Here is a 17995-nt window from a genome sequence, read left to right as displayed (position 1 = left end):
AAATATTTCTTAACTATGTGCAGGCATTGTTCTACTTCCATTAAGTAGGTCACTTCATATGACATGTAACCCTACAGGATAGTTCCTATTTTGGGGTCCATTTTATAGGCACAGAGAGGTTAGTTGCCAAAGGTAACAGAGTAGCAAGCAGCAGGGCCCCAATTCCACCCAGCTAGTCTGGCTGTGCTCCAACCCTCCTGTGTTCCTACCTTAAAAGCACACTGAGAAGTCAACAAGGCTTGGCAGGACTTGCTAAAATAATACTGAGTGTTGCTGAGGGTTTGGGAGAATAGGCACTCTACTATGCTGCTGATGAAAATGGAAACAAATACATCTTTCTGTAGAGGTTTCACCAGGATGTATCTAAAATCATTTTAAAAGTACACAGTCTTTAATATAGCATTTATATTGTGTTCTTTTATTCCATTGAAGCCTGTATGTATGTATAAATAATTAGCTGTAAATATATCTGTCAAGTTACTTATAATAGTGAAGAAAATGAAATAAAATAATTTTATAAAATGGAAGGAACAAAGCAGAGATTACATAAATTATTTTGCATTCATTGAGTGGAATACTATGCAACTATTATAGCTGTATTTTATATATTAGACTATCAACGTGCACTGTATATTAGGAATCAAAAGCAGGTTATATGATATCACATACTTGTTTTAAAAAGTCCTGCATACATGAGTGCCAAAAAAGGGACGGGGAGGTGGCCTGGAAATATATTCACCAAACCATTAAGTGTGATATATATGAAACATGATAAAATCATAGGTGACTCATGTTTTATTTTTAAATTTTTGTTTTTGAGTATATTTTTATTCAATAAGCACCATATAATAAGAAAAATAATTTACAGTGTAAGTAAGTGCTCTTTAAAAGTTCTTTCATCATACAACTTGGGATTAATGGTTTGTACATTGTTCTGTACAAGCAGGCAATCTCATGTTGTGACATCCACATTGAACTCAAAGTCTCCTGAACTGTCTTTTGCCCTTGACTCCGTTACAAACTCCAGAAAGTTAGAGTGGGAAGAGATCATAGAAATCGCATGATCCAACACCTTTGTTTTACAGATGAGAATGAGGAAGCCACAGGGAATAGGCGACTTGCCCAAGACTGACGGCCAGTGTGGGGCAACCCAGGACTGAAAGGCAGGTCCTCCACCTACAGGTTGGTAGCAGTTCTCTTTCATGACACTGTCCTTCTGGGTTTGCATGTCTTTAGTTGTGAACTTGGATGCCTGTATCAGCAATTTCTCAGGTCAGAGTGTGATGGCCATAAACATAGGACTTGGGGTCAAATAGCCCAAGTTCAATGCCAGCTTTTCTGTTTCTGAGAGACCTTCAACAAGAGAATGGCCTTTTTTGAGCCACATTTTTCTAAACTGCTAAATAGTGCCTATAATAATATACATCCCTTTAGCTAGAGTGAGGATTCAAAAATACACTTATGTATTTAAAATGTTTAGCACAATACCTGGCTTCTTTATGTCTCAAACACAAGCTATCATCATTCTACTGTGTATCTTGAGGCATTGAACCCAGTGATGTCCTCCGGCAAGAAAGGAACTGGGATAATGATTGGCTGCCGTGACCATGGTCCCCTTTATCCATCTTTGCTGATAGTTGAACCTCATATATCTTCCCTGATGAAGGAGTAGTTTCTCTCTGTTGCCTGCCCTCTGGGGAAATCACTTTTGCCAGCCATCATAGTAGTAAACCACCCAGACTTAAATGAAAGGAACATAATTTATGAGCCAAGGAAAGTCAGTTACATAAGTAATAAGGTTGGGTAACAAACAGTCACTGAAGTTGGCTACACTGGAGGATGTTGTTATTGTTGGGTCACTACTTGCAGGACCTATGCAAGTGAATGCATAGATGAGGATCTCCCCCGCCCCCCAGACACACACGACTTTCACCCACACTTCATTCTTGGCTTGTGCGGAATCACAGTAGCAGCTGATAGAGTTAGGATTATAGTGGGGGTGGGGAAGGAAACAACAAAACACAACCAATGTGACACCAGATTGGTAGGTGACAGCCCTGCCCACAGTCCTGACCCTGCTACCACCTTCTGTGGTGTAGGCCCACAGGCAAGTCTTGCAACTTATCTGAAATGCAGGAATGGGGCCAGACGGTAGGAAAAGTATTCTTTATACTTTATGAAGATAAGGTCCAGGGTAGGGCCCCCAACCTAGTGTACTCAGGGAACACACACTCGAATTAGAGGGTAAAGTTACAGTTTCTATGGAAATGGTGACGCAGATTAGTACAAAAAACTCCCTCACACAACTTCCCACCTCACCTGGCCTGAGATCCAAATCTGAGATCCACCACTGAGACGTCAGGAGAGTTTATCAGAGATCTTGGACTCCACAATCCCGTTAGCAACCTGCCTAAGGATTTGGCCTCATTCAGCCATTGCTCCCTTCCCAATATTTAAATGCAATTAGGTTACATTTGGGTGAATATTGAGAAGCTATTTTAAAATGGTGATTAAAAGAACTCGTTACATTGGGATGAGCCAAGTTGTAAGTATTCCAGCTGGTCATTTGTGCCTCTTATTGGTGCTCAGAGAAGCCACAGGCTCACATCGCATCCCTGACATGAGAAAAAGGCAAACATTGCTGTCCCAGAACATGCCGGCCCTTATTACCTGGTGACTTCCAGAGGATTCACGCTGTCAGAGCAGTTCCTGGTGTGATTCTAATGTGCCACAAAAAATGCTGTTTTCCATTGTCATTTCAAGTGTATGATAAATCGACGGCGGAGCACTTTCCTTTCCTGTCTTGTGGGTGGCAGAGAGGAGAGGAGAATTCATCAATGGCACTCGCTCCCTTAGCCGTCAGAAAATGTCCGCAAATGCACCACCACTAAAAACAACAGGCTTTTGACAGATTCATGGCGACTTGCAACCTTCTACTTGGCTGCAGAAAGGGAAAGACCAGTTTTCACCTATCATGGAGCAGAGCAACAGGGAAAATGAGGAGCCACCTGCGAAGTGCTCCTGAAAATGCCGAAATAAAAGCCAAACGGTGTGAAGACCCTAGCGAGTCCCATACCAATTCCATGGTCCAATATTGCAGAGGTTCTGGAAAAATAGGGGCCAACACAAGCCATCCTCTCCAGGTGAGGGGAGGCAGAGAAGCAGGGTCTCCAGGCTGCTGTTTAATTCACCTTCCAAGTGGCCTAATTAAATAAAACAATTAGTGGCTGGCTTTTGTCCTGCAAGTTATTCTGCCACTGATGAAATTCCAAGGAATGGCAAGGAGCCAGAATTGCTCAAGTGACTTCTTGTTTAACTCAGCCATTTAAGTGCTCATCAAGTGTTAAATTTAAATGTGTGTAAAGATTATTACCGCCACCCCCCCCCCCCCAAAAAAGAAAATCGGGAAAAGTGTGAATATGCATATGCAGGGCCATACATGTAGGTCAAGGGGGAGATAGCTTCAGGGCTTTTAGAGATTTTGCTTTTAGCAAAAGTCATTTTTCTCCCTCTGGTAAGCCCGTGAGCTTTTAATAGCCACTTTTCTTGATTGCCTTCTAGATCATAGTCTACTGCCAAGTGCCCCAGTGTGAATACAGGGGTGCTAGGTCTTGAGGGGAAGGGGGGTTTGAGAGGCCCCTCACACCAGAGTTCTGAAAGCTTTCCCAGATTGAGGCAACCATGTCACTCTCTGAAATTATGTAATAAAATAAAGTCTCCAGCTCAGGTTTCACGAATCATTCTTTTTAGTTTGGAATGTTTTTATATTCTTAGTAAGAAGACGTTTGGAAAAATGTCCACCTCAGAGTTCCTTATATAGTTTTTAAAATATTATGATGACCTTGCAGTTAAAATATTGTGATATTGCCTAGAGAGTGAATTATTAAAATAATTTATTGTCTTCAGAGCGAATGGTACTAACTTGCTCTTTATTTTCTGATTAGTATTAGTGAAGTGCTCAGCTGTTGATTTATTGGGGTAGAAATTATTGACACTTAGACAGGTTTATTTTTTCTTAACAGGTAATGATGTGGCTAGACTAGATTTTGTAGCATGGAGAGAATATGGCAGAGTCTTCATTTTAATTCAAAACCAACCAATGAGGAGACAGAGGGCATACCGAAGATCAGAGGCACAGGTGAGTAAACACAGGTGCCCAGTACCTCCTCCCTTAGTTCCTCCCAAAGAACATGAGTTACCTCATCATCAATCAGGTAGGTGAGAAACCTGGATCTATGGACTTGCTGCCATTTCTCCTAGTCAGCCTGTCCACAAATATCCCAATCACTAAATCAGCTCTCAGGTGCGCACCCTATATCAGTTGAGGCTTTCTTGATGTGCTACTATTACACACTAACTCTATTTAATTTTCACTAAGACATTGGGTCTAAGGGAGATTTTTGTCCAGCAGGCTGGACCCCATCAACCACTGTGGTCAACTGATAATGATCTTTGAAGAGTGCACTATTCTTCCTTTTGGAAAATTTGCCCATATTATTTTCTCACAATCACCTGAACAGTAGAAATGGTTAACAGTACTGAAAAAGCAGTCCATATTATAGTTTTTGTCTTAAATGTCATATTTGCTGAATACCCAGCACTTGAACAGGCGTTGAGTTTTCTTCCAAAGTATATTGAAGCCACAGATCTTATCTTGAGTAGTGCTTGGAAGAGGAGAATAATCAAAACCTTGACAAGAACCCAACATTACAAACAAATGCTCCCAGTTTTATTGAGCACATAGTATGGACCAGGCACTGGGCTAGGCACTTTACATATATTATTTCCAGTTTCCCCAGCAATTCTTCACAGCGAGTTATAAAGGCCAGTTTATATATCAGACAAATTACGTTCTAAGAAATTTAAACTTCTCAAATACCACACTGAAAATGTCACAGTTAGGATTAGAACTAGGAATATTTAATCCAAAACTAAACTGATATTTATTCACTACACCACATTGCCTCTAAAGAGACTTTTGTGCTTGGGGTTAAGATGGAGTGGGGAAATTCAGTGCACCCCAATTTACACACTTGAGATTATGTTTATATCATCAAATTTCAGACAAATATGATACTTTATTCCTTGCTTATATGAGATAAGGAAGTAAGCTTGTTTCTTTTTGCATTTGCCCCAATTTCTTTTCAATATTTTCCATATTTGATATGGAATTAAACACAGGTTGTTATTGAAATTTATATATTCTTTATATTTTTTTTCAAAAAATAGTTATACATTTACATGCAAATATATATATATTGAACTTAAAATATTTAGATTTTGTGCATTGTTTTTGCTTCTTTTAAACTTTTTCTAGGCATTGATAGTATAGTTCAATAATAGTACCAAAGATAGACATGGTATTATACATACAAAACCCCAAAGACTCCATCAAAAACTACTAGACAGAATAAATGAATTCGGCAATGTAGCAGGATACAAAATTAACACCCAGAAAACTATGGCCTTTTTATACACCAATAATGAACTCACAGAAAGATAAATGAACAAAATGATCCCACTTACCATTGCACCAAAAAAATTAAGATACTTAGGAATAAACTTAACTAAGGACGTAAAAGGCTTGTACTCGGAAAACTATAGGACATTGAAAAAAGAGATAGGAAGATATAAACAAATAGAAGAACATACCATGTTCATGGATTGGTAGAATTAACATCATTAAAATGTCCATACTACCCAAAGCAATCTACATATTCAATGCAATCCCCATTAAAATACCAATGGCATATTTCAAATATTTAGAACAAACTCTCCAAAAACTCATCTGGAATAACAAAAAACACTGAATAGCCAGAACAATCTGAGAAATAAGAACAAAGTTGGAGGGATCACAATACCAGATATCAAGCTGTATTACAAAGCCACAGTTCTCAAAACTGCCTGGTACTGGCACAAGAACAGACATATAGACCAATGGAACAGAACAGAGAACCCAGAAATCGACCCAAGCCATTATGCTCAATTAATATTTGACAAAGGAGGCAAGAGCATACAATAGAGTCAAGACAGTCTCTTCAATAAATGGTGCTGGGAAATTTGGTCAGATACATGCAAAAAAAAAAAAAAGAAAAAAGAAACTAGATCACCAACTTTCACCATACACAAAAACAAACTCAAAATGGCGAAAGGACTTAAATGTAAGATGGGAAGCCATAAAAATTCTACAAAACTCCATAGGCAGCAAAATAGCAGACATATGTCGTAGCAATATCTTTACTGAAACAGCTCCTAGGGCATTGGAGACTCAGGAAAAAATGAACAAATGGGACTACATCAAAATAAAAAGCATCTGTACAGCAAAAGAAACCATAAACAACACAATAAGAAAGCCCACTACATGGGAGAACATATTTGCCAATGATATTTCAGATAAGGTTTAATCTCCAAAATTTACAGAGAACTCATACAATTTGACTAAAGGAAGATTAACAATCAAATAAAAAAATGGGCAAAGGACCTAAATAGACACTTTTCGAAAGAGGACATACAGAAAGCTGAGAGACATACGGAAACATGCTCAAAATCACTAAGCATCCAAGAGATGCAAATCAAAATGACAATGAGATACCATCTCACACCTGTAAGAATGGCTATCCTCAACAAATCAACCAATGACAAGTGCTGGCGAGGATGTGAAGAAAAAGTACTGCTGGTGGGAATGCAGACTGGTGCAGCCCTGTGGAAGACAGTACAGAGTTTCCTCAAAAAGTTAAAAATGGAACTCCCATTTGACCCTGTGATCCCACTTCTAGGAATATATCCCAAGAAACCAGAAACACCAGTCATAAAGGATATATGCACCCCTATGTTCATAGTGGCACAATTTACAATAGCTAAGATTTGGAAACAGTCTAAGTGCCCATCAGCAGATGAGTGGATTAGAAAACTGTGGTACATCTACACAATGGAATACTATGCTGCTATAAAAAAGAAGGAACTTTTACCATTTGTAACAGCATGGATGGAACTGGAGAGCATTATGCTAAGCAAAATAAGCCAGTCAGAGAAAGATAAATATCACATGATTTCACTCATATGTGAGATATAATGATCAACATAATTTGATGAACAAGAATAGATCCAGAGACAAATGGCGGGGGGGGGGGGGCAGGGGGGCTGCAGTAAGAGAGCAACCAAAAGACTTGTATGCATGCATATTAGCATAACCAATGGACACATGGACACAGACACTGGGGCAGTGGGGGCTTGCCTGCGGTGGGAATGGCTTGGAGGCGGCGGGGTGGGGCAGTCCAAGAGGGGAAAAAAGAGACATATGTAAAACTTTAGACAATAAATAAATTAAAGAAATAGTATCAAGGATAATAATGTGAAATTTAGGACAATGAGCTTTTTGTATATATTTAGTTTGTAATGAATTATGTCAGTAAGACACATACTAGTAATTAGACAGATTTTGTGTGTTGCAATATTTATGATTAGAGTGAAGGATTAAGGTTGAGCCAAGAGATAAACATCCCAGAAAAGAAGTTTGTGGTCACTGTTCACAAAATGTTCTGGTGCATTATCCCAATAGTATTATGTTTACAAGGTCATAAGTTATTAATGGTCTGGATCTACTTCCAGAAATATGCTGGAAGCGCAGGCTACCTCTACCTGGACTAGGATCCACTGCCCTCTGAGGCAGGCCGACTATATTCCATTGCATAAGTATAGAAAAAAATATACCAGTGAACCTTCGTTAGAATTTTGGCAAGCATCCCCCATGCAAGGTGCATAGCAGAATTTGTTTGGAACAAGTCTCTTTGTTCCTAATTTACTTAATACTTTCCAGAATAACTCTTCTTGGGGTTTTATATTTTCTACATGTAGCTGACAGGACAGAAATTTGGTTAGCTCAAACACTAACTACATGCAGACATTATCCTCTCTCTTATCAAAGGTTTACCCAGGCAGCTTTTGCTGCAGTGGTGCTTCATAGAAAAATACCTCCTAGATCTCAGTTGATTGCAAACAACAAACATTTTTTTTTTATCTCACTCACAGTTCTGTGAGATGGTATGGCTGCTCTGCTGGGTGGGTCTGCTCCATATGCCTGCTTATCTGGACACCAAAGTTGAAGGAATAGCTTCCATGCAGGATGTTCTATTATTATGATGAGAACTGGAGTGTAATAAGGCTGGTAGAAATGTTAATGCCCCTTAAAGCCTTCCTTAGCACCTGGTATACTGTTCCTTCTTCCCATATTCCACTGTTCATAGTAACTAGTCATATGCCCAAATGGCAAAACTGACATTGATGGAGCTTCCATACTATTCTCTCCCTATGGGGGAGGAGGAGAAGAAAGTCAATATTTGCTGAATAATAATATAATCTCTTTATCTCAGTTGTGGATGCAGCTTACCTTTGCATTCAGAATCAACTCATAGCATTTTTGAGAATACCCTAAAAGGCATCAGATTTAAAGTCCAGGTTGTTGTACTAGCATCTACAGCATTCCAGACTTATTTATATTTTCTTGGGAACAAACACACACACACACACACACACACACACACACACACACCTTTTAAAGGTGGAACAAGACCAGGATGACAGCAATAAACAATCATATTTGGAAATGTGAAAAGTGGGAGGCACACAGCAGTCGCTGGTCCATAACAATTCTGAATTACCACTGAGTAAATGTCCCTTATGAAAATGCTTTATAAAAGCAACTCCAAGTCTCAGAGGCTTTCAACCAGAAACATTTGTTTCTCACACAAGCAAATGTGTTTCTGTACAATCTGACCTGGTCTGCAGATCAGCTACATAGACTTTCTCCAGGTAGTAAGTCAGGCTAAGAACTGCCCCATATGTCTTATTAAAGCCCCCAGAGGAGAGAGCAGCTACTGTCTAGGGCTTAGTGCTCCATCATGGCAAGCAGGATTGCAAGTGGATTAGGGAAAATGTGTACTGTCACATGTGCCCATGTCTCATGAGCTAAGTCATGTGTCCACACCCAATGTTTATAATACACTCCTCCCATGGCAGGAGGAGGGGGAGAGAATATTTGCTAAACAATAATAGCATCTACCACAGGATGAGATATGTTTTAGAAAGTATTTCCTCTTTCAGAGGAGCCCAGTGAAAAGAATCTTTCCTAATATTGGAAGATCCCAGTGAGTAGTTCAATGTTCTTCATGTAAATTATTCTGTAAGCAGAAGAATAAGTTATGCTCACCCATTGGGTAAACTTAAAGTACATAGAAGTACATAAATTCCACTTTGTACAGAAAGCTGAGTAACATATAGTTCAACAGAAAATTGGAAATCAGTTTGAATTACAAAAAAAAGGCAAAGAGATAGAATGATACAGATGAATTCCACATAAATATGGACAAATTCAATAAGGTAATCCATAATTCTTTCTCTACCTGTGCTGCCTTAATGGAAAAAAATAGATAATTCCCAAGAAACCAAAGTAGGTTCATTTGAGAAACCAATGCTAGATGTGCACAGAAGAATTTTAGCAGAAAAATTCTGCGGGAAGAATGAATGAAGTTACAAAATTTTAGATCCATGGTTAGGAAAGTTACAAGTCTGTCTGAGAATTGGCTGTCTTTCTGAATAAAGTTGTAACACTATTTCCAAACAACCAACTACTGGAGTTAACATCAGAACACCAGGGTCTCAATTTAGTTAAAACTATACGTTCATCAGGGATTATGATAAGTCTCCCAGAGACTTAGAACAGAGTGTGAAGAGTTAAAGCCAGTTCAAATTGCCATGGCTTCAAGGGAAGGAAGCTGGGGCAGGGCTTGTCCAAACATGGCTATGTGGGCATGAGAGGCATATTCTTTTGCATTACAGATCACAGCCCCATACCAGTGGATCCACAGAAATCAAATGCTCAGTCCCTGTGGATACATGGATGTTGCAGTCATGTTACAAAGTCAGATTTTACATACTTTCTGAACAGGTCCATTTTTATTTCTTAAGGCCATATTTGCCTGCTGGATTTCTAACTCCAGCTCATAGCCACTTTGATGGATAAGAAGACACTAAGGAAGAGATCATAAGGCTAAAGAAATCACACAGTTGGCCAAGTTTTTCTAGAAAAATGCTGATAAATATTGGACTATGTGAAAATTTTGTAAAATCTAAACCAAAGCAGTAGTTAGGGCTGGAGAGAGAAGTTTATATTTATTGTTTTTGGAACTAGATGTAATTATTTGCATCCTCCTATGTAGGTTTTACAAAGTCGAAAGTATAACTTTCAAAAAAAACCCCCAAAACTTAGTTTTCATTGAGAAATAATAATATTTGCTAACCTTCTGGTACTGACTGGTCAGACCCAATAAAGAATGCATCTTCCACAAAGCTACTTAAATTAGGCATGCTATATGCAGACATGTCAAGGAAAATAAAAATGAGAAGGGGGAAATTGCTCACAAAAGATGAGGTATCATTTGTATCCTCATTTAACATATTTATGTAGCAGCTAATATGTGCAAAGTAGTGTATAACATATATGTATAAGTATGTAGTACGTATAACAAGGAGAATCCTATCTAATAAAAGAGTAATATGCAAATTGACCATCACTCCAATACACAAGATGGCCGCCTCCATGTAGACACAAGATGGCCGGCAGGGGAGGGCAGTTGGGAGAGACCAGGCCTGAAAGGGAGGGCAGTTGGGGGGGGACCAGGCCAGCAGGGGAGCAGTTAGGCATCGATCAGGCTTGCAGGGGAGTGGTTAGGGGATGATTAGGCTGGCAGGGGAGTAGTTAGGGGTGATCAGGCTGGCAGGCAGAAGTGGTTAGGGGCAATCAGGCAGGCAGGCAGGCGAGTGATTGAGAGCCAGCAGTCCTGGATTGTGAGAGGGATGTCCGACTGCCCATTTAGGCCGAATCCCACCAGAATCGGGCCTAAACAGGCAGTCAGAAGTCCCAGATTGGAGAGGGCACAGGCTGGGCTGGGGGACATCCCCTCTCACCCGTGCATGAATTTCATGTACCGGGCCTCTAGTCTACACTAATAAAAGAGAAACATGAAAATTGGTGTCACTCTGCTACACCTACCAGCCAATCAGGATGAGTATGCAAATTAACCCAACAAAGATGACAGTTAATTTGCATATGCAGGCTCGGAGCAAAGACTGAAGGCTCCACCTGAGCAAAGACTGAAGAAGACTGAAGACGACTGAAGACTGAAGACGACTGAAGAGGCTTGGCTTCCCGCTGCGGCCATTGCGAAGGCCTGGGTCCCAGGTGCCAGAGGAAAACCAGTGCCGGCAGTCAGGGGAAGGAAGGCCTATTGCACGAATCTCTTCATGCAACGGGCCTCTAGTACTAAATAAGGAAAATATGGAATCTTCCATTAGGAGCTCACACTTTAAGAGTAGAGATAAAACACGTATATGTACACACACAGATGCACGCACACACAATTATAACACAAGGAAAAAAATCCAAATATTCAGAAAAAATTAATCAGTAAAGTACAAGACAAGAACCAGGAAAATTATGTTCCCTCAGCTGAAATGAAACCCAGAATGCTGAGAGAAAAGTATTAACCTAATATCCTGAAAATGCAGAAAAAATTAATTTTTAATAAAAGGTAATCACATATGAGCAAAAGAGAAGAGTATTGATAGCAATGATAAGGTAGAAAAAATTACAGTGGCAGGAAAAATATTGGAGAATGTAGAAAAAGGAGTTATTTCAATTATTCAAGTACATAAATGTTAATTTAATGATTTTTCACATTGACTTAATGAAATTATCTGTATCTGGCACTCTTATATTAGGGTCCTTAAGATAATAGCCAATTTGATTAGAAGCACTATAAGTTAATAGAATTTCATGGAAGAGAAAAAAATAGACCAAGAATTAATGAAATATGGATGATATAACATCTTTTGTGTGTGTATATATATATATATATATATATATATATATATATAGTATATATATACCACCTTCAAAGGCTGTGAAATCACATTATTTACCCATATCTTCAGAAAAAAAAATAACTTCTACTGTCGTGGTAAATAACCTGCTTCCCTATTTCTAATGGTCTGGCCCTCTAGCAACTTCAGCAGATAATTATAGCTAAGTTGCCTACAAACGTCAGGTGGTCATAATAATCTGGCCACTCAGTGTGTGTGTGTATATATATATATACTAGAGGCCCCCGGCCCTCGCAGCCCTGGCTTCATCCAGAAGGTCATCTGGAAGGTCGTTTGGCTGTCTGGTCTAATTAGCATATTATGCCTTTATTATTATAGATATATATTCAAATAAATACATGAAAATTAATATAAAGCATATGAATACCCACTTAGGACAGTCTTAGAAGTGAAATTGCAGAGGGATCCTAATAATTGTAGATTAGTTATTTTACCTTTTAGACCTAGAATTTACCAGCACAATTTATCCATCAATTTGTAATCACTTCAAAGAACAGCATGCAGATAAGCCTGGTTTTCTAAGTGGCAGGCCCACTTAAGTGATTTCTATAAGGAAATGACCTGTTACATAAATAAGGAAGAAGCAAAAAAAAAATGTAATCTTATCGTGTCATAATTAGATTTCAGCTATTGTCCCACACAATACTTCCTTTCTATTTCATTCCATTAGAAGAATATGGATGAAGAACATTGACCTAATATATCCAAAAGTACCCTGTTTTATTTATTTTACCTTCTTAAAAGACATAATGAGTGTTGTGATTATCTACTTGAATTCTTTCTTGTTAAAAAAGAAAACTCTTAAGATAGGTTTTGCCTCTCAAAATAAGTAGTATTTATCTGGTTGCCTACAAAAGTATTTTTAATGTACCAGTATTGTTCCATGATTCCTATATTACATGTAATCAGAATTCAACTTATACCAGGTTGAATTTATTTGAGTTTGTGTGTGTGTGAATAAGACTGTTTGGGGGGAGAATTGTTGACTTGTTTATATTATTAGAACTTGTCAATTTTCAAATTATATTCCATCTATAAATAAGCTTGCATAATTTCTGCTTTTCAATATTTTATTTTTGGCCCCAAATTGAGCCCATCCTGTAAATGTTTCACAGATGCTTGAGAGAAAGATGAGATCTTTCTTTGTGTACAGATACACAACATTTATTAATTAAATTACACCAGTCCTCTGCTTCTTGTTTATATTTGCTATTTAAACATTAAAGATTTAGGGTTGGGCTAAATTCTTCCCATAAATTCCCCGCACTCCCCCATTTTGGTGTAGTTAATTAGGCGGATTGGGAGTTAGGCTGCCTGTTTTGTATCCTCGTTCCATACTTGCCAGCTGTGTCACCTTGGTCAAATTAGCTAATGTCTTTAAATCTTGGAATCTCCATTTATAAAATGAAAATAATAACCCCCTATTTCATAAGAACGCTTTAGATAAAACAAAGGATGTAATGTAGACATAGCAATTGGCACAATGTCTGGCACATCATATGGTCCATGAACACAAGTTTTATCATTGTTGGTCCTCTTACCAAGATACACAGTTTATTTCTAATAATTTTTTAATCTGTTAATTTTCTTCTCCCCTTTACTGATTTGTACTTGCAGAGAAACAGATGACTGGCCTTGATCAAAGTGATCAGCATGCTGCTTTCTCCATAAAGCACAGCAGCATGACAGCCAGAGATTCAAAGCATCTGAGTTTCAGACTAAGTTACCAGACCAATAGATCCAAAGACAGCTCCTCTCTCCTGTGGCATTGAAACCACCTGGAGAACTTAAAAAATATAATTCCTGCCTTAGTATTTCCGATGTGGCGGATAGACTGTTGGGGACAAGCGCTTTAACTCGCAGAATAGCATTGGCCGATGTCCATGGAGACAAGGCAGGTCTGGGAGAGACATACATGTGACCTGAACCTAACCAGAGCTAGCCATGAACATTCCTGTGCTGGTGCACATCCATCCAGGTAACATGGGTAGAAAGTGGGGCTTTCCCTGGACTCTGCCAGAGCAGGAAAAGGGCAGACCTGGAAAAATAGACAAAAGTTGGAATGGGCTTAAGTCAGACACTGAGTGGCATATTTTCTCTGTCCCAGCTACACCTTACTTTAGGGGAAAAGATACAGACATACAGAGTAGCTATGTTACCTGTGACAGGGCTATAGAACCACCAAGGTAAGGGAATTACTTAAGGAAGACAATAATTCTGAGAAAGCTTCACATAAAAGAAATGTTTTAACGCTAAAGAATGAGTAGCAGCTCACCATATCAAGCAAAAGAGGAAAGGGCAGTTCAGAGAGAATGGACAAAAACTGGAATGGGCTGAAGTTAGTGGAGGAAGTAAAAATACCTTAATTTTGAAGATTGATAGGTTAGTAAATGAGCAAGAAGTATGCATTCCAGCCTCTTAAACTTGAGCTAGCTACTAACCCCTACGTGCTTCTATTTACTCATTTGTTAACTTGGCATAACATAACATCCACCAGACAGATGGTATAAAGAGGTATAAAGAGTTAGTGCACATAAAGCATTTAGTCCCATAGCAAATGCTCAAGGAAGGTTAAGTTTTACTATTTTATTATTTTTTGTTGTGTTTTCTTCTGTTTTTGTTGTTGTTTTATCTTTAATATCTTTGAATTAGATTAGAGAATACAAAATTAGCAAATGACTTCTAAAATGACAATATGCAGTGCCCATGAGGGTAGGTGAAAAGGACACAAAGGTTGCTGGTGGGCATGCAACTATCTAGGGGAAAAAAATACAAATCAAGAGCCTTTAAAATGAATGTTTTTCCACTTTAACCCACTTTAACACTTTAATTCTACTTCTGGGCATCTAGCCTAAGTAAATAATCTGAAATATGTAGAAAATATTTATGCACAAAATGTGCATTACAATTTCATTTTCAATAGCCAGAAAACTGGGAACAAAACTATTTTAATCAGGCAACTATGAAAAATGATGTTTACCAAGCATTTACAGCACCATCGAAAATGCATATGAACAAAAGAGGAAAGAACAATATAAAAAAAGTGTACATTACAATCACAACTCCATGGCTCAGGATGTGTTCATTAACAAAATAAGAATCTGCATAAAATGTTAATGGCTACTCAGTGGTAAGATTACACATAACTGTTTGCTTCTACTTTGTAATTTTTTACAAATCTTCCAAAATCAACATTTATTGCCTTGATTATAAAAATACACTTTATCCAAGCTGAGGTTGGGCAATACTGACTTCGATAGTTCAGGAAATATCTTGGTAGAGGCGACTGCTGGAAATGATTTGGAATTTCTCCCATCTCTCCACCTTACAGATGGATTTCCTTATGAATGATTCTTCTCTACAGCAAGAGCATACAATGACAACCATGCACATGAACTCCTGACCCTTGGCTGTTTACATGGCAGGTGACAATAGCAATGGTGACCTGGAATGAGTCCCAGGCAGCCTTGCAAAGCAGCGGTGATATTTCACAAGGTAGAAGAGTCTTGTGGAAGGAAAACACTCGCTGCTTCTTTGAAACTTCCTCCGCATGATGACGCACGCCACCTGCCAGGCCACCCGTTTCCACCCCTGCTATCATCTTTACCTGTCACCTCTCATCTTGGCCTTTCAGCCTCGTGCACACTCCGCCTGCTGCCTCTGTGCTGTTACCCTCGCCCCCAACTCTTGATGAGAACGTTCCGCACTGCTTTCCATGCCTGTCAGCGCCTCACTCTCCTCCAGAAATCAGATGTCAAAAAATCAAAGTTCATGCAGCACTCTTTCATGGACACATGAGCTCTCTCATTCATTGGCACAGACATCACTTAGTTGTCTTTTTGTAAAAAGAAAAAATGTTACTTGGAATAGAACTATAGTTCTGTATTGTAAATAAATTTCTTTAGGAAAATAATTCCTGTTGATGCCTTATTACACATGCCATTTAATTATTGACACTGTAAAATACATAGTGCAAAGAAAAAGAATTTTTCTCTAAAAAATTACATTTAATCAGGGGAGTTATTTAATCAATATGCTTTTTCCCCCCGACCAAGGCAATTCCTTACCTATATTCAATGTTTATACTTATAAGGCTAATTTATAAATGGATGCAGTTTTTTTAAATAAAATTTTCCATTGGTTTCATTTTTGCTCCATTTTCAGTTCTCTTCTGGGAGATATATATGGTAATATGCAAAACCAAGCCACCAAATTCCTGCAGTTTCTGTAGTTTTCCAACATTCTGAAAATTTGCTGGAACAAGTATCCTGTTACCCCACCATGACAATCTGAGTAGCTAATGAGTGTAGTTCTATTGTTGGTCCAAGTAGGGCCATATACGAAATTCCTCCAGCGGACCTTTATTTGCATTATCAGTTTCACAATGTGTATCTAGAAGTCCCATCCAGTTGGTTAGTAGCTTCAAGTCTAGACTCTGAAAGAAACCACACGGTACTGAGTTAGCAGCTTCAAGTACCTAAACAACAGATTCTTCCAGGTAGAGCAGTCTCCCTGTACTAGCCCAAGTTGGCAGGGCTACAAATGGCCCACCTCAAACAGTATCATTACTCAACTATTCCCATTAAAACCCTAGAAAGATACATGAACTGAGAACCACTTTTCTTCTTTCCATCTTCTTTTTACCTTTTAAAGTTCACACTGTTTTTTTACTTTTTAAATTGAAATATAATACATATGCTGTATAATTTAAGCATTGTAATAATTCAATGATTTTTAGTACAGTTATGGAGTTATGCAGCCATCATCACAATTCACGTTTAGAACACTTCTATCACCTTACAAAATTCCCTATAGCAGATTTACAGTCAATCTCTGCTCCCACCCCAGTCCCAGGCAACCACATATCCATTTTCTCTCTTTATAACTTTGCCTATTCTGAGTATTTATTTAAATGGAGGCATACAATATATAGTTTTCTGTGTCTATCATAATGCTTTTGTGTTTCATCCATATTGTAGTATATATCAGTATTTCATTCCTTTGAATTACCAAATAGTATTTCATTTATGGATATTCCACATTTTGTTTATTCATTCTTCAATTCTTAATAGTAGAATTGCTGGATCATATAGTAAGTTTATATGCAACTTTTTAAAGAAATTACCCATCTTTTCAAATGTCTTATTCCATTTTACATTTCCACCAGATTCTCTAAATTTTACCAAAAGACAGTTTTGGCTTTCTTTTTTTTTATTATGGCCATTCTAGTATGTGTAGAGTAGTTTTTATTGTGGTTTTAATATGCATTTCTCTGTTAACGAATGATGTTGAGCAACTTTTCATGCACTTATTAATAATTTGTATGTCTTCTTTGATGACATGTCTATTTAAGTCTTTTGCCCATTTTTATTGGGTGGTTGTTACTATTTTTATTAATTTGTAAGAGGTATTTATGTTCCATGAATATAAGTGCTTTATCAGATGAAAAATTTGAAAATATTTTCTTCCAGACTGTAGCTTATATTTTCAATTTCTTAATGGTATTTTTTGAAGTGTAGATATTTTTTAAGATTATTGTGGTCCCCAGGAAGTCTACCAGGTGTTCAGGCTTTATAGAAACAACAACAGACTTTCAGAGGACTTTGCAATTCTTCTTCAAATAAGTATATGATTGATCATTGGATAAATCAAGGAAGTCTTTTTTAAAATATTTTTTTCAAATTAAAAATAACATATTGTAAATGAACAAAGAAAAGGTAACACTAATAGCATCATTGCCCAAAGGAAACCACTATTTTTATTTTATAGTATTTTTTCTGAATTTTTTCTATATATATATTTTACATAATTGTAATATTTATACAATTTGCCTATGGTTTCTCACATAATACTTTGGCAGCAACATAGTTCCTTGTTATTGATATATAGTATTTCATCATCTGAAAGGACCTATAGTTATTTTAATAATCCTATATAATATGCAAATTGTTTGACCAGGAGTATGGCCGCTCACTATGATGTGCGCTGCCCACCAGGGGGCGGTGTGGAACATGGTGGGCGTTGGTGATGTGGCGCTGGCAGCAGGCAGCAATGGAGG

The 17995-nt window shown here is 38.0% G+C and overlaps 1 long non-coding RNA gene across 1 annotated transcript; it reads left to right on the top strand.

The window, feature by feature from the left end:
• Positions 1-1102: 1102 nt before the first annotated feature.
• LOC139004872 (uncharacterized) lies at positions 1103-15404 on the top strand. The gene is made up of 3 exons (XR_011470624.1): positions 1103-1182; positions 4023-4138; positions 15269-15404. It is a non-coding gene; the product is annotated as an uncharacterized lncRNA (long non-coding RNA).
• The last annotated feature ends 2591 nt before the right edge of the window (positions 15405-17995 follow it).

The sequence above is a fragment of the Myotis yumanensis genome, unplaced genomic scaffold (assembly GCF_028538775.1).
Source record: "Myotis yumanensis isolate MYYU_CA2020_CCGP unplaced genomic scaffold, mMyoYum1.0.hap1 SCAF_3, whole genome shotgun sequence".
In the NCBI taxonomy this organism is placed as follows: Eukaryota; Metazoa; Chordata; class Mammalia; order Chiroptera; family Vespertilionidae; genus Myotis; species Myotis yumanensis.
Note: the sequence above shows the minus strand (reverse complement) of the source record. Positions and strands in the feature narration are given on the sequence as shown.